This window comes from Halichondria panicea, chromosome 11 (genome assembly GCF_963675165.1).
Source record: "Halichondria panicea chromosome 11, odHalPani1.1, whole genome shotgun sequence".
NCBI classification, from domain to species: domain Eukaryota; kingdom Metazoa; phylum Porifera; class Demospongiae; order Suberitida; family Halichondriidae; genus Halichondria; species Halichondria panicea.
In genome coordinates, this window is record NC_087387.1 from 6,056,764 (window position 1) to 6,084,075 (window position 27,312).

At 39.4% G+C, this 27,312-nt stretch overlaps 1 protein-coding gene and 3 long non-coding RNA genes across 6 annotated transcripts in view; 3 read left to right on the forward strand and 1 right to left on the reverse strand.

Moving 5' to 3' along the window:
• Positions 1 to 27,312, forward strand: part of LOC135344131 (scavenger receptor cysteine-rich domain superfamily protein-like) — a gene marked incomplete in the record, with an annotated part of 804,697 nt that overhangs the window by 83,209 nt on the left and 694,176 nt on the right.
• LOC135344243 (uncharacterized) lies at positions 3,823 to 5,116 on the forward strand. 2 transcript variants are annotated; one of them, XR_010397368.1, is made up of 4 exons: positions 3,823 to 3,980; positions 4,098 to 4,199; positions 4,764 to 4,852; positions 4,909 to 5,116. It is a non-coding gene; the product is annotated as an uncharacterized LOC135344243 (long non-coding RNA). The 2 variants fall into 2 exon arrangements; XR_010397369.1 differs by having other exon boundaries at positions 4,764 to 4,838.
• Positions 22,676 to 23,738, reverse strand: LOC135344260 (uncharacterized). The gene is made up of 2 exons (XR_010397404.1): positions 23,569 to 23,738; positions 22,676 to 23,022 (listed from the first exon to the last, which is right to left on the reverse strand). It is a non-coding gene; the product is annotated as an uncharacterized LOC135344260 (long non-coding RNA).
• LOC135344262 (uncharacterized) lies at positions 23,056 to 26,850 on the forward strand. 2 transcript variants are annotated; one of them, XR_010397407.1, is made up of 8 exons: positions 23,192 to 23,267; positions 23,314 to 23,381; positions 23,818 to 23,971; positions 25,123 to 25,194; positions 25,258 to 25,322; positions 25,374 to 25,502; positions 26,084 to 26,178; positions 26,557 to 26,850. It is a non-coding gene; the product is annotated as an uncharacterized LOC135344262 (long non-coding RNA). The 2 variants fall into 2 exon arrangements; XR_010397406.1 differs by lacking the exon at positions 23,314 to 23,381 and having other exon boundaries at positions 23,056 to 23,267.

The window sequence follows — 27,312 nt, forward strand, 5'->3', positions numbered from 1 at the left end:
CAAATTAATTAAAGCACTTACAGCACATTTTATCTGAATACCAAGTGCAATTGAAAATTACCATGCACTGCATATAAACCTTGCATTGTCAGACATTCCACCACCCTCTTCTAGCTATTGAAGTAACCGTGCATGTAGGTTTCAATCCACTGCCTAGCAACTGCATGCATGAGGTCAGTATCTGCAGTCAGTAACCTCACCAATATGTGGAGAAGGTAGCCAGCCAGCACTTCATTACTTTAATATCATGAATGCTTGAAATTTGATGTTAGTGAACTGCGTTCCATAGTCAGTAACGACTATCCGGAGCTATATATGATATTACATGTGAAGTTGACAAAATTTACAAGTATACATCTGTCCTTACACACACACACACACACACACACACACACACACACACACACACACACACACACACACACACACACACACACACACACACACACACACCACACCCAACACCATACATGTACAGGACATTTGTTCTATCGCAAGCATATCGTGCAGTACGACCATCTTGACTTCATCTGGGGACTGGACTCAGCTAGTATTGTGTATAATGACATTATTAACATTGCCAAAACCATGTTGTGAAATTGCATGCGTTTTTATTTATGAATTTGTGCCAATAATAATAATTATTTAAGCTGTTATCACGAGAAACATGTTTGAGTAATGTACCATAATGTACTATCATACTGTAGAAGTATATGCTGTAAGTTTGAGGTGATGTGGTGCTGTCTGCTCCGCTAAAGAACATGATAGTGGAAAACCAAAATTAATCGGCAATCATTGCTCTTCTAAACCATAGATCTAAATGCAGGGACCTAGACTGTAACGTGTAATCAATACTGCATGGTTACGGTAGTAATTTAAAATTTTTGTATATTTTTAGTTTATTAATTTTTTGGCGGATTTGTAGCAAATTCATAATAAATACGTATGAGTTGATTGGAGTCAGATATATCAGTATTAATAGACAAGAAAAGGGCTAGGTTGATTAGCTAATAACTGTCAATCAGCGCAGACTAATGCATGGACATGCAGTAGATAGACGAATATTCATCCTTGGCTAACCGCAATCTCATCAGACTTCTTCTGAGAAAAAAGAGACCCTGAACCATCCCATGAAAAGTCTGTATCTGCACAATGGGCAGTAGATTTCAGTGCCAATAAAAACAAGCTACTGCATGTGATGCACTGTTACAAAATAAGATTCTGTATTAGGGCGAAATTTTTGAGGCGCTTAATTTTCGCTGTTTTCCTCTGATGGAAGGTGGTTTGTTATGAGAGGTTCCACTCCACATGTGTACTATTTATACAATGCCACTACCTAAAAAACAGTCCCTCACATGTCACACAATACACAATGCCACTAGTCCCTCACATGTCACACAATACACAATGCCACTAGTCCCTCACATGTCACACAATACACAATGCCACTAGTCCCTCACATGTCACACAATACACAACGCCATTACCAACTATGCATGCAGCCTTTGTCAGCTCATAATTATATAGACTACAAACAATACAATGACTGCATGTATGGCTGAACATTAATTGTATGCTCTAATCTAAACTTCATGGATACATACCATGCTCCATTCACTCCCAAGCATCGCTACTGGGTGGGACTGCTCCTCTTTGCTTTAATTATCCACAATCTAGTAGTTGCTATGACTTCAAACACGGCTTTCTCTATTCTATCATCTGGGGTTCTATCAGTTGGACTGATTGTTTGGAAACAACTGAATAATCGTTTGTTAAAAGTAAATTCTGTGATTCCCTTGAAACTCTCTATCTATATTCAATGTTGCTATTCTATCAAATGGCGCCTTCATTGTCAAAGATACATACATGTTATTGTGTACAAAGAAAGATCAGTCAGTACTAGCCAATACGTCGATGACTATATTATCATTCACTCTATTTATGATAACACTCTGCTACCATTTTCACCGATTCGTACTCAAAAAGAGTAATACATGGCTGAGGATAGAGGAAATCTTAAGGAACTTAGGAGCTGGTGTTGCAGACAGACGAGCCAACAATGGTCGAGCCAATGAAAACGATGACGATGAATTACTCGAAGTAGTGGACGACTATGAACAAAGAGACGCCTTGAACCCACCTTACACTGATGGAGCAGTGGAAGAAGCTGACCCTGATCGTTACATCACTCCTCCCATTATCAGACCAGCCACGAGGCCGGACCAGCTGAGACTATCCTACATGGATGAACTAGCCCCCGTCACCACAGAGGACTACAGAATACCAGCCCCTCCCCCTACAAGAACCAACCATCGTCCTGCTGTTACGCACACAGAAATCGAAATACACAACGTATATAGTGTGAAAGCTTATACATTGTAGATAGTATACTCCTATGCGCATGTTTGTACAATGAATATAAGAAATTAGTGTGTTAATAATAATTTTGATTTCGATTTCTTTGGAATAATTAATTTTGTGTTCTTTGTACTGAATACTTGATTGCTGACCCATGCATTATTAGGTTTGAAGATTCAAATAACAGATCACTGCAAATATCAATTTCAAGGATCCATCTGGGTCTTAATCACTCCATGCATGTGTATATGCAGTGCACTACTCAGTGTGCATGTGCATTCGTATACTATACTTAGCAGTATAGCCATAGTCAATTTTATTTCAAAATGTGGCTGCATGACAATGAATTAAGTGTGCTGTAATTACAGTAACTAAATGCTGTCAGAGTACTTTGACAGTAGCTGTTGCTATAGTCGCAAAGATTTACGAGGTATTATCACCTGTTCATGGTGTTTTTATTAGCCGTCATACAGATACTGAACAAAATTAATGTATTAATTATAATCATGTCAATTTCAGCAACAAATTAATTAAAGCACTTACAGCACAGTTCTATCAACATTATTTTCACTAAAATAAGAATTGCAATTGTTAAATCGTGAGTTGCAAAGATGCTATGGAGGTTCTGAACGGTCGAAAAGTTTGGCTGTCGACATGCTTAGGCACAACTTCAAGCCACTTGAGTAGCATGGAATCTATCACCACCAGAAACATCTGACCTAAGACGGCTAACGTTGTCTAGTTAATCACATAAAAAATGTGTACATACAGCAAGTTACTTCCTACAACTAGTTGTTCGCCTATAACCGTTATAAAAGCGAAAACTCGGCCTGAGATCGAGGTTACCCGAGAAGCATGATTACTACACACTTCTTATTGCTCATTATAGATATGGAATGAAACATGTCAGTGAGAGGAAAAACGACGCTATATTAACTATGTAACATCACAGATACATTCAATGCCATGTTTATCAGTCTCATAATATTATGTCATACATGGAATTTCAATGGAATCGTCTGCCACTGTGTGAGAGTTTGACATGATGTGTGTCTGTCCACCATCTTCTGCATGTATACCATAATGATAATGGTACTACATTCTTGTGCATGGACTGTAACTTTAAAGTCAAGCTGCAGGAACACATGTCATTGACTATTGCATGATTCCAGTATATGCAGTTATCACGTACCCTTTTACTGCATCTGTCCACACATGCATGCAGGACATGTACACACACGCCGTACTTCATGATATGCTACATGCATCATTTAGCATACGGCCATAGCATCTTAATGCCTAATTAGTTAAGAATTTGTGGGAGATTGAGCCGCTCTTTGATCTGGTGAACACAGACTAACAGCTGTCTCCATCATGTGTGGTGCATGTGTGCCTGACATGTATGTACGAAAATTTATGAAGTATTGGGTGGTCTAAGTCAAGCAGGATATAAAAGCTCCCACCAACAGCAGTTCAGCAGCAAGGATCATCAGTGGACTATATATAACTATAGGTTGTGTGATCAAGACAAGAAATCTTCTCGCTGAAAATGAAATCCTTTATTCTTCTCATTAGTGTGATCGCTATAGCAACCATTGTGTCTGCTGCACCATCTTCCAGTGGTAAGCACACTTCTGTGTATTTATATATATATAGGGCTGACGTTTGAGGCAACATTTCACAGTGTATATGTAGTTATATATATAGGAGTATAAACCATGCATGCATGACATGTGCAGGCATCAATCGAGCTATGGAGGAATCTTACAAAACGATGTGCTGTGACCTAAAGCTGCCATGCTGTCATTTCAGTAATCAGAACAGGGTGGTGGAAAATCAAGGTATATACTTGACAGATCATCACTCCAACAAAACAATTGTATGTACTAGTATAATTTGAGCAAGTGAGCCTTCCAGTTGCATAGACCCATGCATGGTTTTCCATAACACTGAATTTTGCATTCTGATAGAACTCTCATAATTAGGGATGATGTTGAGTACATCATGTATATAATTATGCATGTACATGTATTTAGATCATGTTTGTCATAAATACTGCAATCTGATTGGTTAGAGGAAATGTTCTATCCCATTTAGAAAATCATGTACTTCAATAGAAAATCATGTACTTCAATAGAAAATCATGTACTTCACTTAGAAAATTATGTAGCAAAGATTAGATAAGAACATTCAAATCTGATTGGCTAAATACTCATGGTTGCTATGATCTAAAATGCTTAGACACTGTTTAGGAAGTTTCCACATGATTTAGAAGTCCTCAGGGCTAGTAGAACCCTCACTGCGTTCGGGATACTACAACCAGCCCTTTGGGCTTCTAAATCATGTAGAAACTTCCTAAACAGTGTCTAACTATTATATAGACTTTAGTCATATAACATGTGCAGGCTTGAACGTGATTATCCAGCGTCGATCGCAGCGTTTTTGCTGTAGAAATCATTTGTGGTGTTGTCCAAATTAAGGTGGGAAAATAAAGGTATCGTTATACTTCATCAAATTGTATAATCACATTTCATATTATAATCATTGCAGCTGGTGCTATGTGGGGCTGATGGAGACGTAATTTACGAGACAGAGTTGTATCCAATAATTGTATAGTTAAGTTAGAATATTATAGCATTTAGAACCCTCAAAGTTTTGTTAACAGTTTTGTAGAATATATTTTTCTGTAATAGTTTTCTACAGCTGATTTGTAATGAAAGCAGACATTCATCATGTGCTATTAGTATTATTTCCATGGTGCATTTAGCCAGCTGTGAACAGCCCGAAATGAATACATATAATAGACCACAAATTAGTTAAAGAATTTGTGGAAAGAGAATTATGACCTTAAGATTGTCAAAAGCATGCATGCATGTAATTGTGAGAGTGCATACATTTGAATTAGTAGATGTGGGCCATAATTATATACACTTTGTTGTACCATGATGTAAGAATTTGTGCCGAAAGTGAGCTCTGATTATCACACAACTGTCACTATTGTATCATGTGCGTACAATTATATAGTGTGTGCCTGATCATCTGCTGTATATATGCATGTATAAATACACTGCCTTCTTATGCACTGAAGATGCAGATTCCAACAGACCACTCTTTTATAATGATTAGCTTCATCCATGCACACATGCACACACCTCACACAGGTGTTTATCATAAAGCATATCATTATCATGATGCACGGCCATTCATCTGGGGATGTGAGACTGCGTTTTAAATGATTAGTGTGTACACATGCACCATTATATTTAGCAATTGTTGTAAGTTTTTGATAAATAATCGAGCGTATCCCAGAGACTTAATTTTGCATGTGAAGTGGATCATGCCCCAATAGTAAAAGAATTTGTGGGAGATTGAGCCGCTCTTTGATCTGGTGACTACAGACTAACAGCTGTCTCAATCATGTGTGACATGTGGTGTGTGGTCAGTGTGGTATGTGCCTGACATGACCATGCATGCATGAGAAATTCGATGTTTTGCGAGCATCATGCGTGTGGGCATGCAATGATCATTTCACAAAAATATAATCACAAACCCTATAAAAAGAACGCAATAGTTAGATCGCAAAAGTTTGGCTCATTCGCAAAGGTTTTTCACCAGTAAAATATTTGAGGCATTGGGTGGTATAGCCAAGCAGGGTATAAAGCTCCTACCAGCAGCAGTTCAGCAGCAAGGATCATCAGCGGACTAACTATAATGGATATTCATTGAATCATGTGACCAATTATAATAATAGTAGCTCATTGCATGGTGTCATTGCCATAGCAACCATTGTGTCTGCCGCACCATCTCCCCATGAGTCAGCATTCATGTACACTAACAGTGTATGCATTGGTGAACACTGTATATCCTATAACCTTAAATATTAATTCACATGCAGTGCCATACATAGTAATACCGTAATTTCGGTATAGAGTACGGTATATATGCATGTACAGGCAATCAGGCAATGGAGGAATCTTTCAAAATGATATGCTGTCAAGACTCAGTGTAGAATAGGCTGCCAATATTACATAGCTAGGGCTGATGTTTGGGTGTACCATACTTTATATAAGCATGCTGTAAGTTTGAGCTGACGTACTGTTCACTCGGCTAAAGATGATGGAAAATTAATTGGCAATGTTTGTATGCATGCCCTTCTAAATCATATAGTAAATCGTATATAGATGCATGGGACTTATAAAGCCTTTAGTATCTTACTATTAAAGACTGTAGTAATTTCAGTCTGTTTTTAATTTGTGTAGTACTCATTTTGGTACACTTGCAGTAAATTCATAATAGCATAATTATAATGAATCAGTAGACGAAAAAAAAGGGCTATATATATAGGTTACTTAGCATATACTAAAAGTACAAAACAAGTTTAAAATTTATGTATGAGATTCATAAATTTTTTAATGCGTTGTTATTTTAGTGCAGACATAATTCAACCTGTACAGACACGCCCACAACTTCAAGAGGAGACTTCGGTAGCTTATAATAAGTGTGTGGGCGTGCCTGTGCCTTGGTAATGGTCATCATCATGGTTGGGTTGTGTGGTAAAGATTGTAATGAAAGAACTGTATTGTGTGAAGGCTGCTTCTGTTGCACATGGTTATAGTCTAAGAGATATACTCTATACAAATTAGCGGCCCATAATTATACATCCATGTGCTGAAACAGTCGACCATTAGCATGCATTCAGTAGATAAACAAAGATTCATTGGCTGACTGCATGCAATCTCATCTGATCTGAGACCTTGAACCACCATGCATTAATTGACAAGTCTGTATCTGCACAATGGATACAGTTATACTGCATTTTCGAGGTGCATAATTTTCGCTGTTTTCGTGCGTTAGTAATCCTACAATAGAAGACACAATGTTGTCCTCTGATTGGAGGGTGGTCCGTTACAGGAGGTTCCACTGTGAATAGGTCATTGTGTTTTGTGATACTGTTTATTATACAATGCCACTACACAAAGCAGTCCCTCACATGTCACACAACACACAATGCCACTACACAAAGCAGTCCCTCACATGTCACACAACACACAATGCCACTACACAAAGCAGTCCCTCACATGTCACACAACGCACAATGCCGCTACCTATTATGCATGCAGCTATTGTCAGCTCACATAGACTACACACAATACAATGCAAGCTTGAAACAGTATATGGTTGAATCTATTATACACTATAATGAAGCTTGCATGGTGTATAGTCGTGGGACTGCATGTTTCAATAGAAGAGTATTGACTAACATAAATTGGCGAAAGAAAAGAAAGCAACATTTATTCAGTAAGTGAGTTGAAGTTTAGATCTGTGTAGTCTATATATAGAACATGTACAGCCATACAGCCATTCTGTACTATTAGCATACCAACAACCATCATCATAAATGCACCCCATGCATGCAGATATGCTGTCTAGAAATATTCTCAACTGGTTAGTGCTGCTCCTGTTCCTAGCTACTGTTACCAGGAGTGAGCACTATCACATTGTGCCAGTGGGTTCAACTGACTTGTGTCATGACTATCGAAATGGAACTTGTTTCACTCTCGAGCAGCTTGTTCAAACAGACTTGTTATCTGGTGGAGACAATCTTACCTTGAGCTTTCTACCTGGAGATCATGTGTTAACTGAGCAGCTATTGATTTGTAACTTCTCATATTTGCAAATCACCGGCCAGAACACAAGTACAACTGTAGTCAGATTCTATAGCAATGGTACGATACATTTTGTTAGTACTACTAAATTATATATTGAACACTTGGGTTTTGTTGGAGCGAATGTCGGACCACAAAACTCACATCGAGGATTGATTATTGATGGTGCCCACAATGTCTACATCAACAATTGCTATTTCATGGATTTTGTATTACTCGATCAAGCGAAAATTATCATAGTTAAGATTGTTAATACTCAAACTGCAAGTTTTGAGAGCACTCTTTTTATGAATAACACTGGTCGGGCACTGCACGTTGAGGCTGGTGATGTGTACATAACAAATAGTGTGTTCACTAGAAATGATAGAGGTGCAGTTTACATTCAATCAAACAACGCACTGATCAACAACACAGAGTTCAACTACAACAGTGCTGAGAGTGGAGGAGCAGTAGAAGTGGGATGTGGTGCTGTAGTGATCACTCGGTGTAACTTCACAAATAACAAAGCTGTTCAGTTAGGTGGAGCGATTGCTGTTGTCTCAAGCAGTAGTGTAAATATCTCCAACTGTGAGCTGACAAACAACAGTGCTGACTATGGTGGAGCGATTTATGTTGACTCAGGCAGTGTGTCCATCTTCGACAGTGAGCTGACAAACAACAGTGCCGAAGAGGGTGGGGGGGAAATCAATGTTTCCTCAGGCAATGTATCCATCTTCGACAGTGAGCTGACAAATAACAGTGCTAAAGAGGGTGGAGCGATTTATATTCTCTCAGGTAGTGTGTCCATCTCCAACAGCACACTGACAAACAACAGTGCTTATATTGGTGGTGGAGCAATTGGTGTTTACTCAGGCAGTAGTGTGACCATCTCCAACAGCACACTGATAAACAACAGTGGAGCAGGAGCAATTCATGTTTACTTAGGCAGTGTGACCATCTCCAACAGCACACTGAGTGCTAACTCAGCCCCTGGTGGAGCAATTTATGTTATGTATGGTAATGTGTCCATCTCCAACAGTGAGCTGACAAACAACGCAATTATTGTTCACTCAAGTAATGTGACCATCTCCTACAGCACACTGACAAACAACAGTGCTGACTATGGTGGAGCAATTATTGTTCACTCAAGTAATGTGACCATCTCCTACAGCACACTGACAAACAACAGTGCTAACTATAATGGTGGAGCAATTCATGTTGACTCAGGCAGTTTGATCATCTCAGACAGCACTCTGACAAACAACAGAGCTAATAAAGGTGGAGTAATTGATGTTTCACAAGCAGCCACCTTGATCATCAACAACACTAACATTACTAATAACAATGCCATGGTCAGTTTGAACATTTTGCAGTCTAATGTAAAATTCACTGGATCGAATATTATCAGCAATAACAATGGCCCTGTCTATGCTTTCAGTTGTCGAGTTGAGTTTAATGGACCTACAACACTTAGTAACAACCGTGGTGTGTTTGGTGGAGCTCTCAGCATTATCCAGAGTCAAATGTACATTAACACAGAAGGTGTGATCATCACCAACAACACAGCTACCTACGGAGGAGGAATATTTCTAAGAGAGAGTACACTCTTTGTAAATGAGTCACTAAAGATCTATCACAACAAAGCACACCAAGATGGTGGAGGAATCTATGCATATTCTAGCAGAGTTGACTTCCAATCTGTGCTGATACTGGGTCCATCTGGTGAGCTACTTCCACCAAATACACAAAGTGAGATTGATGACAACATTGCTGAGATTGGTGGAGGTATTTATGCAGTAGCTACAACCATTAAACTAACATCTACATATGTCAACATTGGTACAAATACAGCAACTGCTAAAGGCGGTGGAGTGTATCTAGAGTACAGTTCGAAACTGTACCTATTGAAAGAGGAATTTAAATGTTATCAGGATCATCAATATTACATCAAGTTAATGATTAACAACAACTCGGCTCAATACGGAGGGGGGATATTTGTGGCAGATGACACTGAGAGTAGTATTTGTAGAGGAGGGGCCAATGATACTCAGACCATTTTTGTTGACTGCTTCATTCAAACAATTAAACTGTACATGTGCGAGGAGGAATGGGAAAGGGTAAACTACTTCAACACATTCATGACTAATAACACAGCTACCCAGTCAGGAGCAGACATATACGGAGGTCTGTTGGACAGGTGTACAGTAAGTCAGAATGCTGAATATAACAATTCTGCAAATGGATTGGACTACATAAATAACACCATAAAGTCCTCCACCGAATTATCAATCTCCTCTAAGCCTGTTCAAGTAATTTTTTGCAGTGATGACTATATTTCTACAAAAAAGGGACACGCATTTAAAATCAGTGTTATGGCTGTTAACCAAGTTGGAAATGCGATGAATGCCACAGTTCACAGTTCTGTTGTCAGTAAAAGTAGAGTTGGTCGTCTTAAAGAAGGACAGACAGAACAAGAAGTTGGCAATCAGTGCACAGAATTAGAGTACAATGTATTCTCACAAGACAGCTCTGCTCAAGTGGAACTCTATGCCGAGGGTCCATGCATAAATTTGGGAATTTCAAAAAAACTTATCAATATTTCTTTTGAACTCTGCAAATGCCCTATTGGACTTGAACCAATTCAGTCCAATATTGAGTGCAGGTGTGACTGTGATCCAGTCTTGCAACAAGGATATCAGATAACAAACTGTTCTAAGGAAAATGGGACTATTAAACTGGAAAATAATAACAACATATGGATAGAATTCATAAATACCACCAATGGAACAGGGTATATTGTTAGCAACTGTACATTTGACTATTGTGTAGAAAGGCCCATCAGCATCAGTCTAAGCAACCCTGACGAACAGTGTGCTTACAATCGAAGTGGTGTCTTGTGTGGAGAATGTGAACCAGGACTCAGTCTTGTGTTGGCTACGTCAAGATGTGCACAATGCTCTGATCTTTACCTTCTTCTACTAATACCATTTGCGCTGGCTGGTATATTGCTAGTTGCTTTAATTCTTGTGCTGAACATTACTATAGCAACAGGAAAGATTCATGGCCTCGTCTTCTACGCTAACATACTAGCAGCTAATAGAGCAATTTTCTTATCTGACTTAAACAATTTTTTAACAGTTTTCGTATCATGGGTGAATCTTGACTTGGGTATTGAGACGTGCTTTTTCAATGGAATGAATTCTCAAATAAAAGTTCTCCTTCAACTTGTCTTTCCAGCATACCTATTTCTTTTGATGTTCTTAATAATCATTTTGAGCAAGTACTTTGACTCATTTGCAAAGCTCCTCTCTAACAGGAACCCAGTTGCTGCCCTAGGCACACTCATCCTACTCTCTTATTCCAAACTCTTACGGTTTATCATTGCTGCACTGCAATACGAAGTCTTGGATTATCCTGATGGTTCAACCAACACTGTTTGGTTGTATGACGGCAATGTGCCATACTTCACTGCCAAACACATCCCTCGGTTTGTTGCTGCTGCCATTATCCTCATTGCCGGTGGATTGTTCACTCTACTGCTCTTTTTAGGACAATGGCTTCCGCACTGTTCAAAAGTTATGAAATGGACTAAGAACACAAAGTACATTGGCTTCATGGATGCATACCATGCTCCATTCACTCCCAAGCATCGCTACTGGGTGGGACTGCTCCTCTTTGCTTTGATTATCCACAATCTAGTAGTTTCCATGACTCCAAACATGTCTTTCCCTATTCTATCATCTGGGGTTCTATCAGTTGGACTGATTGGATGGAAACTACTGAATGACCGTTTGTATAAAAATACATTCTGTGGTTCCCTCGAAACTCTCTATCTGCTCAATGTTGCTATTCTATCAAATTCCTTCATTGTCAACGATAAAAAGAAAAACCAGTTAGCACTAGCCAATACGTCGATGGCTATATCATTCACTCTATTTGTGACAACACTCTACTATCATTTTCACAAATTTGTACTCAAGAAGAGTAACACATGGCTGAGGATAGAGGACATCCTAAGCAATTTAAGAGCTGGTGTTTCAGGCAGACGAGCCAACAATGGTCGAGAAATATATCATTCGGTAGTCAATGAAAATGATGACGAAGACGATTATGAACAAAGAGATCCTGATCGTTACATCACTCCTCCCATCATACGACCTGCCACGAGGCCGGACCAGCTGAGAGAGCCTGCCCTGGACATACTAGCCCCCCTCACCACAGAGGACTACAGAGGATCAACCCCTCTGCCTACAAAAGTCACTCGTCGTCCCATTGTTACACACACAGAAATCGACCCAATACGCAATGAAGTGTGAACTGTCTTATATTATAGCTTATTCATTGTATAAATAATAATTATACTTCTACGTAGGCAATGAATATAAGAATTAGACTAGACTTGTTTATGATTGGTTTTTAGATAGGTAGCTTACAGTTGAGTGGTCCTTTGTACTGATTGCATTATTAGACACCATGCAGGTTTGAAGATTCAAATATTAATTTCAAGAACCCACCTGCGTCTTAGTTTACCCCATGCATGCGTATGCAATGTATATACTACTCAGTGCTTTCGTATAATACTAGTAGCAGTAGCCATTGTCGATTATTTCTAAATGTGCATGGTTGCATAGCTAGTATGCTGTAATTACAATAACTAAGAGTACTTTGATATTGTCGCAAAGATTGCATGAGGTGTCATCACCTGTGGTTTTTTATTAGTCATACGGACAACAAAATTATTGTCAATTTCAACAACAAATTAAAGCACTTCTATCAACTATTCGAATAATATCAAGTGACATTATCAAGTTCTTGGGCAAGGATGTGTGCATCCCTCAGTTTCATCTCATTGATAGTATCTGTGAGGACGTGCTGTTCCTCATCTGTGGATTCAACCCTGACAATATTAACATATTATATCATCAATGCATGCATGCACCTTTATAGTTACATTTGTAGCTAACTCGTATAATTCGTATAAAACTTGTGTTGGGAACGTTCAATAGTGGTACAATAATTATGGTGTGCTTTTATCAGTGATTGCTTTCAGGTCGAAATGTAAAAGCATGTACATAAAGCCTTCCCGTAACTTTAGTGAGGATTGTCCTATTTCACGATAGAAGAGATTCATTTTGTATAGCCATGAAAGACATCGATGTGTTGTTTTGTGAAAAGCATTGGGCCTGTTTTTAGTGGTAGATAATTTGCCTGATCTCTGAGTAATCTAATTACTCCACCCACCCCACCCCCTGTTTGAAAGGCCTTATCTATAATAGATTAGTGTGTTCTTTTTGTTTTGTGAAAAGCATTGGGCCTGTTTTTAGGTAGATAATTTTCCTGGCTTCTCTAATTACCCCACCCACCCCCTCCCCCTGTTTAGACTCGTCTCCTCGTCTACTACACCCACACACCTGCCGGTACGTCTGTCAAGAATCTCATTCATTTTGCTCAGGTAAGACTTGTATTATTGCAAAGTGTTCAGTATATATAACTATCATTAATTTTGTTCATATATATACATAGGGATCCCACAATGGAAAGTTTGCAATGTATGACTATGAGAGCAAGGCAAAGAATATGAAAGCTGTAAGTACTCTCACACCTCCCACACACATGCACGCCCACTCCCTCACACCCACACAGCCCACCCCTCCCTCGTAAAACGTGACAGAGTTGAATGTCCCCACTGTCTTGTTCACTGGTGGTTGGCTGACCCCACTGACGTCATTGATGCCTCCATACCTCTACTCAACACTACTGGTGAGGAAAGGCTTAGTAATTGAACATACTGTTGTAGCTACATGAAATTGTAAGTATAGGTACGCATGATATAGCGAACTTGCATGCACTTTAATTAGTTGCCCTGGCAATACCGATATTATCCAAAGTTTACTTTACTGCATCTGTCCTCACACACCTCATACGGACACACCACACCACACCATGCACACACCACACACACCACACACCCCTCACACACCCCTCATACACACCGTCCTCACACACCACACACCACACACGGACACACACACATGTGCAGGACATGTGTTCTATCGCAAGCATATCGTGCAGTACGACCATCTTGACTTCATCTGGGGACTGGACTCAGCTAGTGTTGTGTATAATGACATTATTAACATTGCCAAAACCATGTTGTGAAATTGCATGTGTTTTTATACGAATTTGTGCCAATAATTTTTATTTAAGCTGTTATCACTTTTGAGTAATGTACCATAATGAAAGAATTTGTGGGAACATGAGCTGCCGTTTGATCTGGTGAAGCCAGACTAGCAGCTATCTGTGGTGTGTGTGGTTTCCAGTCTAATCAGCTAGCTAGCTTAGCTAGTTAGTAAAAGGAACTTGTGCATGTAGCAGAGTCTGAGGCCAGAGGGGGATGCTGGAGCACCCTCTGCACCCCTCTGGCTACGCCACTGCAATGTGTGTATAAAAGCTAGGTATTAGTAGTTTTATGTTATGTAGCTTTGGCACCTCCACCGTGACGGCTTGCGAGTCTACCTCCACCGAGGCATCAGCACCCGCGGTGCTTTCATTATATCATCAATGTATGCATGCATGCACCTTTATACTAGGGTTACATTCATATAGCTAACTCTGAAGATATTCTGAAGATATATATGATATTCTGAAGATATATTCGTACAAAACTTGTATTGAGAACGTTCAATAGTGGTACAATAATTATGGTGTGCATGTGATTGCTTTCTGGTCGAAATGTAATACTTATAGCATGTACGTGAAGCCTTTCTGTAACTTTAGTGAGGATTGTCCTAGTTCACGATCAAGAGATTCTTGTAGCCTTGAAAGGCCTTATCTATAATGATGTGTTTAGATCAGTATTCTTTTTGTTTTGGAAAAGCATTGGGCCTGTTTATAATTTGCCTGAATTCTTAATTACCCCACCCACCCCACTGCCCTTTAGACTCGTCTCCCCGTCTACTACACTCACACACCTGCCGGTACGTCTGTCAAGAATCTTATTCACTTTGCTCAGGTAAGATTTGTATCATGTGCAGAGTGTTATATATATATATATAGGGTGTGAGGGGAGTGGGCGTGTGTGTGAGGTGTGAGAGTACTTACAGTTCCGTATGCTTTCATATTCTTTGCCTTGCTCTCATAGTCATACATTGCAAACTTTCCATTGTGCGCTCCCTATATATATGAACAAATGACAGTTATAATTATACTCACCAAACACTTTGCAATAATACAAGTCTTACCTGAGCAAAGTGAATAAGATTCTTGACAGACGTACCGGCAGGTGTGTGGGTGTAGTAGACGGGGAGACGAGTCTAAACAGGGGGTGGGGTGGTTATATATATATATTATGAACAAATGACAGTTACTTTTAACAAAAAAATACTCACGATGATGACGGTGATAGCTAGATGGGCATGGCCCGCCTCCCAAAGGGGAGACGGGTTGCAGCCCTATCTAGCATTCGTTCTTGCTGCAGAAAAACATGCAGCACCAATCAGATTGCAGACTGCCTACATTACGTAAGCAGTTTGCATTCCGGAATGCATATGCACCAATCAGATTGTATAACCCTTACGTAATGCATTTTTGTTGGCTTCCCAGCCCCTCCCCTCTCTGCAGCAAGCTGAGCTTTGTGGTTAGAGGCACGGCTCATATTAATGATATTCATAGTTAGTACGCGATGCAGCAGAACAAATGCTAGATAGGGCTGCAACCTGTCTCCCTTTGGGAGGCGGGCCACGCCCATCTAGGTGATAGCTGCTGAGCTGAACATTAACAGTCTGCAACTCTATCCTAGCTCTCTTGATTTTGCCCCCGAGCTATTAGGTCTGGCCCCCAGACTACCCTGCCCATCTTTTCATGCACGTGGCTGTAAATCAATCATCAGAGATTGCACCGTGAAGCGTTTCACTTTGGCTTTGTCTCAGCTAGCTAGCTACCTCAAGCAAAGAAGACCAAGACTTAAGTTCTAGTATCAATCCTGCATGCTCCAGTATTCTCAGACTCAACTCTAAGCACAACTTTATTCAGGAAGTACAAGTTTAGAACAATCTCAGCCACATGAAACCTCAGGTAAATGACATTTAATTGTGCTCAGCTAGACTAGCAATACACAATTGGCACTTGCCTTTTAGTATGTCTATAGCTAGCTTCTCACAAACATGTAAAAAGTCATGAACAATGCAATGAGCAGTAGGTGTAATCAGTAGGTGTGCCCCAATAAAGAGGGTGTGGCACAGGAAGTGGGCGTCAAAAAAAATTTCGCGGCGCTACTGCGCCGCTGATTTTTGTAAGGAAACCCCTGTCTCAAAAGTCGTGGTTTCCAGTCTAATCAGCTAGCTAGCTTAGCTAGTTAGTAAAAGGAACTACCAATGGATACTACTCAGTCCTACATGCTGTATAGCTTGTTTTAAACCTTTTTTTTTTTTAAGTGTCCTAATTGAACAGCTCAGCACAACTTCAAAGGATAATCAGATTCATGATACTATCCAATCTGCCACACAATCCAATATCATGCAACATTCACAAGTTGATAACACGCTCCCTCCCAGATTGTTGTTGTAAAATTTACAACAATTTGACCGGTAAAGGGATAATCTGGAAACCTGGAACAGTTCCATCACTTTAGTTTGCATCTGAGCCCAACCCACCAAATTAGCTTGATGTTATCGCCGCCCCCAATGAAGTGGCTATGGCTTTCAGAGATGTAACACTGGTGGTCCTGTTGCTTAGTGAGTGCATGAGGTTAATGTGTATTACCGTATAGCGCGAAATTTTCGAGGCACTTATATTATCATGGATTGGCCTCTAAAAGCATTTTCATTGCACAATGTTCGTGGAATGACTGCTTACCAGAAGCCACGCCTTTAAATCTTTGCACGTTATAGTAGGTAATTCTAATTAAAGAACAATTTTGTGGACTTAATTTTCGTGTAGGATTGCTACCCACGAAATCCGCGAAAATTAAGCCCCTCGAAAATTTCGTGCATACAGTATATGTATGTATAAGAGGATTGTATAAATTTATAGCTATTAAATTGCTTTGTGTGTAATGATATCTCGATTAAATGCAGTGTTTTGTGAATGCACTTAATGATGGAACAATATTCATGATTCCTGATAACCTACCACCCCTTTTTCATGTACTCCAAGAGAAATTATTAACCAGCCATGGCTTCAAAGAAAGTCACTCTTGACAATATTTCTGCTGGAAGCAATACAATGGACACTGAAGCATCTTGATGTTGATTGTTCTTGTCTATCTGAAAATGAGCTTGAAAGCTTGTTACAACGTCTGTTTGTTAATAAAGTCACTCCACCAACTGTCCCTGTTCTGTTTTCTACTAAAGACAACCAGGAAAAATGGACCTCCCCTCCTTTCTACACTCATCCTCGTGGATATAAGATGGTGCTAGTTATCATTTACGTATACGCCCTGAACCATATGGTGATGCTAATTCTCCTTACGACCCGTCTGGTTGGTATGCCAATTTTAGCTTGCTGCAAGGAGATTATGATGACTATCTGCGGTTCCCAATTCGAATGTCGATTGTGCTTCATGTTATGAAGAAAGCTACCAATGAAAGCCGTTCTATTACATTTCACTTTAATGATAAACACTACCTAAATATACTGTACACCAGTTGGAGTATGATAATCACTCAGACCCTGATGGTGATGTGCTTTTGTTCAAGTGTGATGAACTAAATCTGTACAGCATTGAAGGCAATCTTACTTTCCACATTACAAGAGTCGATACAAACACCATTATACAATAACTGCAGACTCCAAAACTGTTCTGTTTTTTGCTCAACTAAAAGTGTAGCACCTTATATATGCAGCAGTAATTATAGCTAGCTAATATAGTTTGTAGAGACATGTCTAATTACGAAATTTTGTTTGTAAATTAGAATTGCAACCACGGTCATGCATGCTGTTGGATAATGGATTATGCACGAGTATCGATCATATGTCATACCTCGTATCAGGAGAGCACTTCCTGTTTGTATATTATAGTGTCATCTTTCTTAAATTTGGACTTGGCATGTCTCTGTATAGTCAGTCGTATAAAAGTGTGCTTTTAAGGCATATTAAGCAAAAATTGCTCAATTGTTATTATTTATTAATCCCCTATTTGCAGTCGCCCCCTGGAGTGTCGCTCAGTGTACCAAGGCCCCTCCTCCTTGTTCTCCTGGTGCCCTCATAGTGAGGGGGTGTTTGCTACCGTGGGACTAGGACGACAGCTTAAAGTGCATCACCTAGGTCACCAAAAGGTGTGAGTGCGTGGGTGTGTACAATGTTTCTGTGCTATCAGTAAACGTAACTATATCTAGCAATCCGTCCCAAACCAAAGGGCCAGTATATATCGAGGTGGCCGTACTTCAGAGAACCAGATTAGCGAGAGTCTTCTGTAGTACTGTTCTCTGTCTGTAGTTCATTGCCGTAAAACTTTGGCGCCTACGTATACATCGAGGCATCAGTACCCGCAGTCACTGTGAAAACACACAGCAGCTTGTATATACTGTTTCCTATCACTGATGCACTTGCCATTTAACTTATATGCATGCAATCTTCTATATAGATCTGTAGGTTCAAATTGCATGCAATCTTCTATATAGATCTGTAGGTTCAAAAATTGCATTATGACCATGCACGCAGCAAATCAGCTGGTACCTATTATAAAAACATATTTGTTGCTATTGCATACACCACCCCCCTCCCCCCAGATCCCCATATCATGTGATCTCCCAGTGGTGACTGACATCTCCTGGCATGCTCGTATTCCACTGCTAGCTGCAGCAGTGGACAAACAGCTGCACTTCTGGATGCCAGAGATATGAGAGACGGCCAATCAGATTGAACATTGAATTGAATTACTGTATTGTATTATCGTAATTTTGTTTTTCTTTCAAATGCAATAAAAGCACGATCTATGATGAAAAGTCGTCCTCTATATACGAGCTCTTCGACTTTAGTGTTGAGTGTTGCAGGAATAATAGTGCACGTATATATAATTATAGTGACTCGTAGATTTATTGGAATATCTAATAAGTTAACTTTAGCTGTGGTGCAATCAGCAAAGGCTTCAGTTTTCCCCCAATTTGGCTGCTTGTTTCGAATACAAGCCGCATGAAAACCGACCACTTGGAGATTAGAGGACTTGCATGCATACCTGACAATAGCCTCCTTCACCAGCAGAGGAGGTACGACACACGTGCCTCGATGAGGCTAATTACCTCTGCAATAACGTTGAGCGTGGGCGGATAATCAAGGCGTGGTTACGCCCACTTTCAACGTTATTATTATTATTATTATTATTATTATGAGAGCTTTACAGCATAATTATGACATTACAGAAAATAGAGTAAGGTAGTAAGGTCTAGCAGGCATACATCCTAATGCTGACAGACTTACCCCTTTTCAGGGGCAGCTGGAACAAAACAAAACAAGAAAAAAAAAAACAAAAAAAAAAAAAAAAACAAAACAAAAAATCATTAAATTGTGTGGCAGTTCTGGCATGGGCATATCAGGTGGTACGAGCACACATCCGATTGTTCAAAATTTCTTTCAAAATTAGATATTAAATATTGCCGTACTTTTTGTTTTATACTGTAGACAGATGCTGAAAAGTCCAATATATCAGCCGGGAGTGAGTTCCATAATTTGGCAATTCTGTTTAGGTAGAAATGTCTTGTATAGTTGGTTTTTCCCCTTGTCACATAAAGTTTCCTTCCAGTCTGACCTGCTCTTGTTTTACTTGATATGAAAGATACTAGTTGAGCAATGGTATTTTGGGGCGATTTCAGACATTTTACAAGATACATAATGTCCTGCAATTCTAGCCAATGCATTAGTGGTAACAATTTTAGTTTCAATAGTCTTGATTTGTAACATGAGGTAAAGTCGTTCAGAATGTATTTCGTAGCTCTTTTTTGTACACGTTCTATACTTTGTATGTCTTTGATATACATTGGCCTCCATAACTGAGAGCAGTATGATAGGTTACTTCTTAAGAGATAGATACAGTTGTTTTTTTAGATTAGTTGAAGAGTTTGCTGGGATCGTCCTCTTGATTAGGTAGAGAGAGATGTATGATTTTTTGCAGACTAGACTGTGTTGCTGCCTCCAAGTAAGATTTTGGTGAACTAGAATTCCAAGGTCTCTTTGAGTCTCTGATTTTCTCAAGTCATTAGAATTGATGGTGTATTCGTGGGTATCTTGAGATTTGTTTCTGAGGGACATTCTCATAGTCTTGCACTTATCTACATTTAGACTTATTTTCCACTTTTCACACCATGTGTCCACGGCATTCAGATCTCTTTGTAGTAAAAGCTCATCCTCTTCTTTGCTGATACCTTTTAGCAGTTTGGTGTCATCGGCAAACATAAAGCATCTCACATGCTGGATTTTATCAGGCAGATCATTTACATAGATGAGGAATAGAAGGGGACCTAAAATGCTGCCCTGTGGCACACCTGATATCACCAGTAACATAGAGGAGTTGACATTACGTAGCGAGACATAGTGAAGTCTGCCAGACAGATAATCCTTAAACCAGAACCAAAGAGGACCAGTTATTCCTATTCTCCAAAGTTTGTATAGTAGTTCCTTGTGTGATACGGTATCGAATGCTTTCTTAAAGTCCAGGTAAACGACATCAATTGCACAGTTTTTATCAAGTTGGTCGTTTATGTAGGCATAGGAAGATATTAATTGAGATAGACATGATCTTCCCTTCAGAAAACCATGTTGGTGTATTGATATCTTTTCACGCACAAAGTCTATGATTTTGTTATAGATCAGTTTCTCTATGATCTTTCCTGTTAGGCATAGGAGCGATATAGGCCTGAAATTTTCCAAACATCCTGGGTTGACAATTTTCGAAATTGGGCATATCTTGTGAACCTTCCATTCTGGGGGGATTACGCCTTGATCAAGAGAATCCGAGAAAAGCTTGCAGAACGGGATTGATAGTGTATCAGCACACAGCTTGAGGACAGTTGGATGAATTTGATCACACCCCATAGCTTTGGTAGTATCCAGGTTCGATAAGATTCCGAATACATCCTCTGCAGTGATTTCAATTTTACCTAGTTGAGAGACAGGTGTTGGCAGAAGCCAAACAGGCGGAAGGCAGAAGTCACTCGAAATAAATACCGAGTGGAAGAACTCGTTGAACGCAAGAACAATTAGGTGGGGGTCCGATATATTGCAACCATTATATAGTATAGAGCTTATTTGAGGCTTTGTGCTGCTTAGGCTGCTTATGTAACTGTAGACGCAACGTTATTGCAACGTTATTGCAGAGGTAATTAGCCTAATCGAGGCACACGTGTCGTATCTCCTCTGCTCCTTCACCGGCCACTCTTCGAGGAAGTGCGGCCTGGGATCGAGGCTACTGACAATCACATAGACTGACTCGCTCATCATCAACAATTCTAGTCCGTCCGATTGGATCATCTCTGCAGCCGTGTTCAACTCAAAAAGTAACCTAAGCCATGGCTTACCACATAGTTACTCTTGATAATATTTCTGAACAGCTTAAAGTACAAAGTACACTGGAGGAGAATAATGAAGTGGATTGTTCTTGTTTTTGTCCATCTGAAGATGAGCTTGAAAACTTGTTGGAACGTTTGTTTGTTGATAATATTAAAATAACTCCACCAAATGTCTCTGTTCTGTTTTCTACGTCAGATACTTCAAACAACCGGGACTGGACCTCCCCTCCTTTCTACACACATCCCCGTGGATATAAGATGGAGCTAGTTATCTCACACAGGCTATTTAATGGCTACCTACCTAGTGTACCTGATAACCCATCTGGTTTGTATGCCAAATTTGTCTTGCTGGATGGAGAGTATGACGGTTATCCGCGATTCCCAATTAGAATGATGATTGAGTTTCACGTTTTTAAGAAAACTACGAATGACAGTCGTTTGATTACATTCTGCTTTGATGATAGCACACCACCTGCGTACACTTCACGCATGTATAAGTTGGCGAAACAGACGTAGATCAAGGACCTATAAGAGATGTGCTTTTGCTTAGAGAAGGTGAAAGGCATTTGTACAGCATTGATGGTTGTCTTACTTTCAAGATTACAAATGTCGAAACATTATACAATAGCTACATGTGATATTATATACACTGACTCCTACCATAGATAGTGTAGAAAGAAGGATTGGAAACGGACCGCGATTGTTGGCCAGTCCAGGCTGCACAGGAAGTTAATTCACTGCACCGGAAGCTAATAATAGTTTCTTCACATCACCTTGGGATATATGGGATGGCAGCACAGATTACTGAGCAGACAGACAGCACATGAGACTTGAGAAGAGCTAGAGCTAAAGAGCAGTGATGAGTATAAGTCCAAAATACCAGTCTACATTTGTATAGCTTGCTTGTCCATTTTAATATTGTCCCTTTTAATTAATTAATATTAATTAATACAGAGAAACACTCTACTGAGATTGAGAGAAGCCACTAAGCCTCTGTTTCTGAAGATGAAGGATTCAAGATATTTAGCAGTGCCAGCATCATGTAACTGCACTGACTTTAGCAACAAAGTTGTAGCTATGAATGGATGATTTACGAGGGAAATACAATTTAATAGCTTGATCACTTTAGCGTATTGTGTATTCACACTCTTATACTCTTAGTATTATAGTTGATTCGATTCATAATTATAATTATGGTTGTTTGATCACACGTAAAAAAATAATTATGTGCATCAAATAGAAATATAGTTAAAAACACTTCGAGAGGGTTCTAGCCGATTCGCTCACTCAGAAAGGCACTTGCGTCAGGGAGGATGAACAGGTCCCCTACCATGTCAATGAATGATTTGACTGCAAAGGGACGAGGGGAGTTTTAGGTTTACAATACACATTGTATATATATATACGTATCTGACTGTGAACTTCAGTCCTTGTGGCATCACTACAGCATCTTAAGCTCCTTACGGCTAGAAACAGATTTTTCCCAGTGTCCCAGTCGTCCAGGTATTCATTCTCCAACCCTATAGTATATATCACCCATGGGTAAGTAAACAAGACGGTAGTAACATAATAACGTATGACCAGTATATACATGTACGTACGTCAATTTGTAAATATACATGTAGACTAAACATCACAGCTACTGCCAAAATAAGGCTTTGTTCAGTCAAATAAGGGTGCCCATTCCGCAATATAAAAGCATTTAGAAATACCCAAGACAAATTATAAGCCAAAGAGAGGTACGGAAAAGTGGACATAAATTCCGGTAAATTTTGCCATTTTATCATAATAATGTTGTGAACTTTCCTTAGTACTTAGCAGTGCCAATTCAACACCATTCCATTCCTCACCTAATTCTCTATTCAACAAAGTCAAAATGGTAAATATTGCTTGTATAACAACGAAGATATAGGTACAGAAAGTCATTCCCAGTTGAATATGCCGCAAATTTCACTAATATAGGCCTGGAAATCCAGGCCCCAATTAATAATTAGCACCTACATGGTAAGAGAGGCTCTAATAAAATTTAATACTGCTACTGGTCTTAGTGCTATTGAAAGTGTTACCTTTGTCCAAGAATAGGAGAAAACCTTGTCTTTGGTATCTCTGAACGTGCGTAATTTAGCGCTTGTAGCTGCGTTAATCGAAGCCTGGATTGTCCACTGGCCTTTGCGTTTATTACACACACTTGATAAGCCCACGTGATCCCGTTTCCAATCCCTCTTTCTACACTATCTATGGTATCATCACCTCCTGTGCATAGTGTTTTATATAGCTATACAGACAACAAAATTAATTATTTTTTTCAATTTCAGCAACAAAGTAAAGCACTTCTATCAACATTTCACTGCATAAATAAGAAATTTAATATCAAGTGACATCATCAAGTTCTTGGGCAAGGATGTGTGCATCCCTCAGTTTCATCTCATCGATGGTATCTGTGGATTCAACCCTGACGATATTAACATTGTCAGTATAATATCACTATAAGGCATGCATGCACCTTTACAGTATAGTGTAACTATACTTAAACTAACTCTCAGGGGCGGATCCAGGGGTGATTTTGAGGGGCTGAAGCCCCCCCCTTTTGAAAAACTACCTATGTATTGCTAGTCTGAGGTTACAACAATTTTGCCACCAACCTTGTTACTTATGCATCTGCATGTAGACTCACTGACTTAAGAGATGCTAGACAATAGCCAAGTCTAGCTACTAAGAGTATAAAGGATGTAGGCTAGCTAGCTGGACATGCATACTATACTAGCTAGTAGCTAGAACTAATAAAGTGCATAGGTCAACTATTGCTGTTGCTGAGTCAGCTCCTTGTGCAATGTTTTGTAGCCTCGATCATATCCCAGGCCTCTTTTCCTAGGCCTTGTGCATGTGAAGGAGGCTATTGTGCAGCTGTTGAGCTGCAACATGATGGAGCAGATCTCAGACTTTTTCAGCTAGTTGCAAGGAAGCAGCCTTATCTCCTCTCACTCTCAGTGCAGTCTGGGTAGGCATTGTGATTCTTTCATGTACCAAGAGTGCATGAATGTAGATGTAACATCTACAGTATACATCCTTTTGTTGATCAGAACGAGTTTTTTGTATTAACTTTTTCATACATTCAGTATTCACTTATTAATATGACAGTTCAAAGGTAAAAGTGTGAGCAAATTGTAAAAAGCAAAAAATTTCGCCTCCGGCGAGGCGGGAGGGGGATGCTCCCCCTCCCATACCCACCCCCTGGGTGGCTCCGCCACCCTCGTACGGGGCTTCGCCCCTTTCTACTAGCCCCCCCCTTTCATTTTTCCTGGATCCGCCCCTGACTCTGAAGGGATATTTGTAAAACTTGTGTTCAATAGTGGTACAATAATTATGGTGTGCAGTGTGATTGTGCAGTGTGATTGTAAAAGCGTGTACGTGACGTGACGCCTTTGAGTTCCCGTAATTTTAGTGAGGATTGTCCTATTTCACGTCAAGGGAGTCATTTTGTAGTCTTGAAAGGCCTGATGTGTTTAGATCAGTGTTCTTTTTTTTGTGAAATGCATTGGGCATGTTTTTATAGGTTGATAATTTACCTGTAATATCTTCTCTGATAATCTAATTACCCCACCCACCCCACCCCCCTTTAGACTCGTCTCCCCACCTACTATACCCACACATCTGCCGGTACGTCTGTCAAGAATCTCATTCACTTTGCTCAGGTAAGATCTGCATCATGTGAGTGTTGGAGTATGTAACTGCATGCATATTGTTCTTATATATAGGGAGCGCACAATGGAAAGTTTGCAATGTATGACTACGAGCAAAGAATATGAAAGCATACGGAACTGTAAGTACTCTCACACCTCACACACACGCCCACTCCCTCACACCCACACAGCCCACCCCTCCCTCGTACAACGTGACAGAGCTGAATGTCCCCACTGCCTTGTTCACTGGTGGCCATGATTGGTTAGCTGACCCCACTGACGTCAATGCCTCGGCTCCATACCACTGCTCAACACTACTGGTGAGAGAAAGGCTTTGTTGCAGCTATACACACTTACATGCTTGAATATAGTATACTTGCATGCACTTTAAATAGTTGCCCTGGAAATACTGATAATTATTATTACCTACTATACATGTGAAGTAATTTCTTTTTACTGCATCAATCCTTATAGACGAAAAAAGGGGCTAGGTTGCTTAAAAGATATCAATGATATTCATATGCGTTTTATATTAGCGCAGACACTGTAGCTTGTACAGACATGCCCACAAACTTCAAGAGGAGACTTGACAGGTTATAATAAGTGTGTGGGCGTGTCTGTGCCTTGGTAATGGTCATCATTATGCATGGTTGGGTTGTGTGGTGAAGGTTGTAATGATGTATTGTGTAAAGGCTGGAAATACCTTCTATTGCACAATTTTCATAAATCGGTTGGTTAGAGATACCTTAGAATTAGCGGCCCATACAAGATCAGTATAGCCAATCAATTTCCAACAAAATACTTCTGTGTATTTATATACGGCTGACGTTTGAGACACAGTGTATATAGTTATATATAAGAGTATAAACCTAATTAATACAATCATGCATGACATGTGCAGACATCAATCGAGCTATGGAGGAATCTTACAAAACAATGTGCTGTGACCTAAGCTGCCATGCTGTCGTGATCAGAACAGGGTGGTGGAAAATCAAGGTATATATACTTGGAAAGATTGCCATGCACTATTTATTACGTATAATTATAGTAATTTGAACAAGTGGGCCTTCCAGTTGGATATTATTGTGGTTTTCAAATTTTGTATTCTGATATAATTATACTAAGTCTTTCTATAATTAGATGATGTTGAGTGCAATCATTATGCATGTACATGCACAGACTTATAACTTCAGTATAGTCATACAAATAATACATGTGCAGGCTTGAACCTGATTATCCAGCAGTATATAATTATGTGCTGCAAATATAATAATAAATTTATGTTGTGTTGCATTCGATCCCAAGTGGAAAATCAAGGTTATCGTTATATTTTATCAATTCAGTGTTAAATAATTCATATTCTAATCATTGCAGATGGCGGTGCTATGTGGGGCTGATGGAGACATAATTTACGATACAGGGTTGTAAAACCCTCAACATTAATTTTTGTAACAGTCTTATATAGAGTATTTTTTTATGTTATAGTTTTCATCTACAGCTGATTTGTAAATGAAGCAGACATTCATCTAGGCCCTGATAAATAACTTTATTATGTTTTTTTTTCACCCATTATTCATTCTTGAAAAATATGCCTATTATTCTCATAAAAATCCGATTATTCTTAATTATTACATAACAACGTTAACGTATATATAAACACAACACACATGCAACTGATCAAGATATAATTAATGTATCATGATTCTGTATTTTCTCACTGACTTGAAATATTCCGACACTCAAAATTAAGTCTTCCTAAAAGAAGGGCGGCTGATTCATGAGACACTTTTTACCATGAGAACATCCTTATGCAAAACTTAATGTGATGATCTTTACCAAAAATAAACACCTATTGTGCTAAAATTATTTCGAGCATAATTTATCAGGGCCTACATTCATCATGGCTATGTGCTATTAATTAGTATTATTTCCATGATGCAATGGCCAGCTGTGAACAGCCCGACATATGCATGCATAATAATAGACCACAAAGTTAAAGAATTTGGGAGTGAGAATGACATTAAAAGCATGCATGCATAATGTGAGAGTACGTTTGAATTGGTAGATGTGGGCCATATATACACTTTGTTAATATTAAAAACAATTTTCCATTATTCATCCTGCACAACT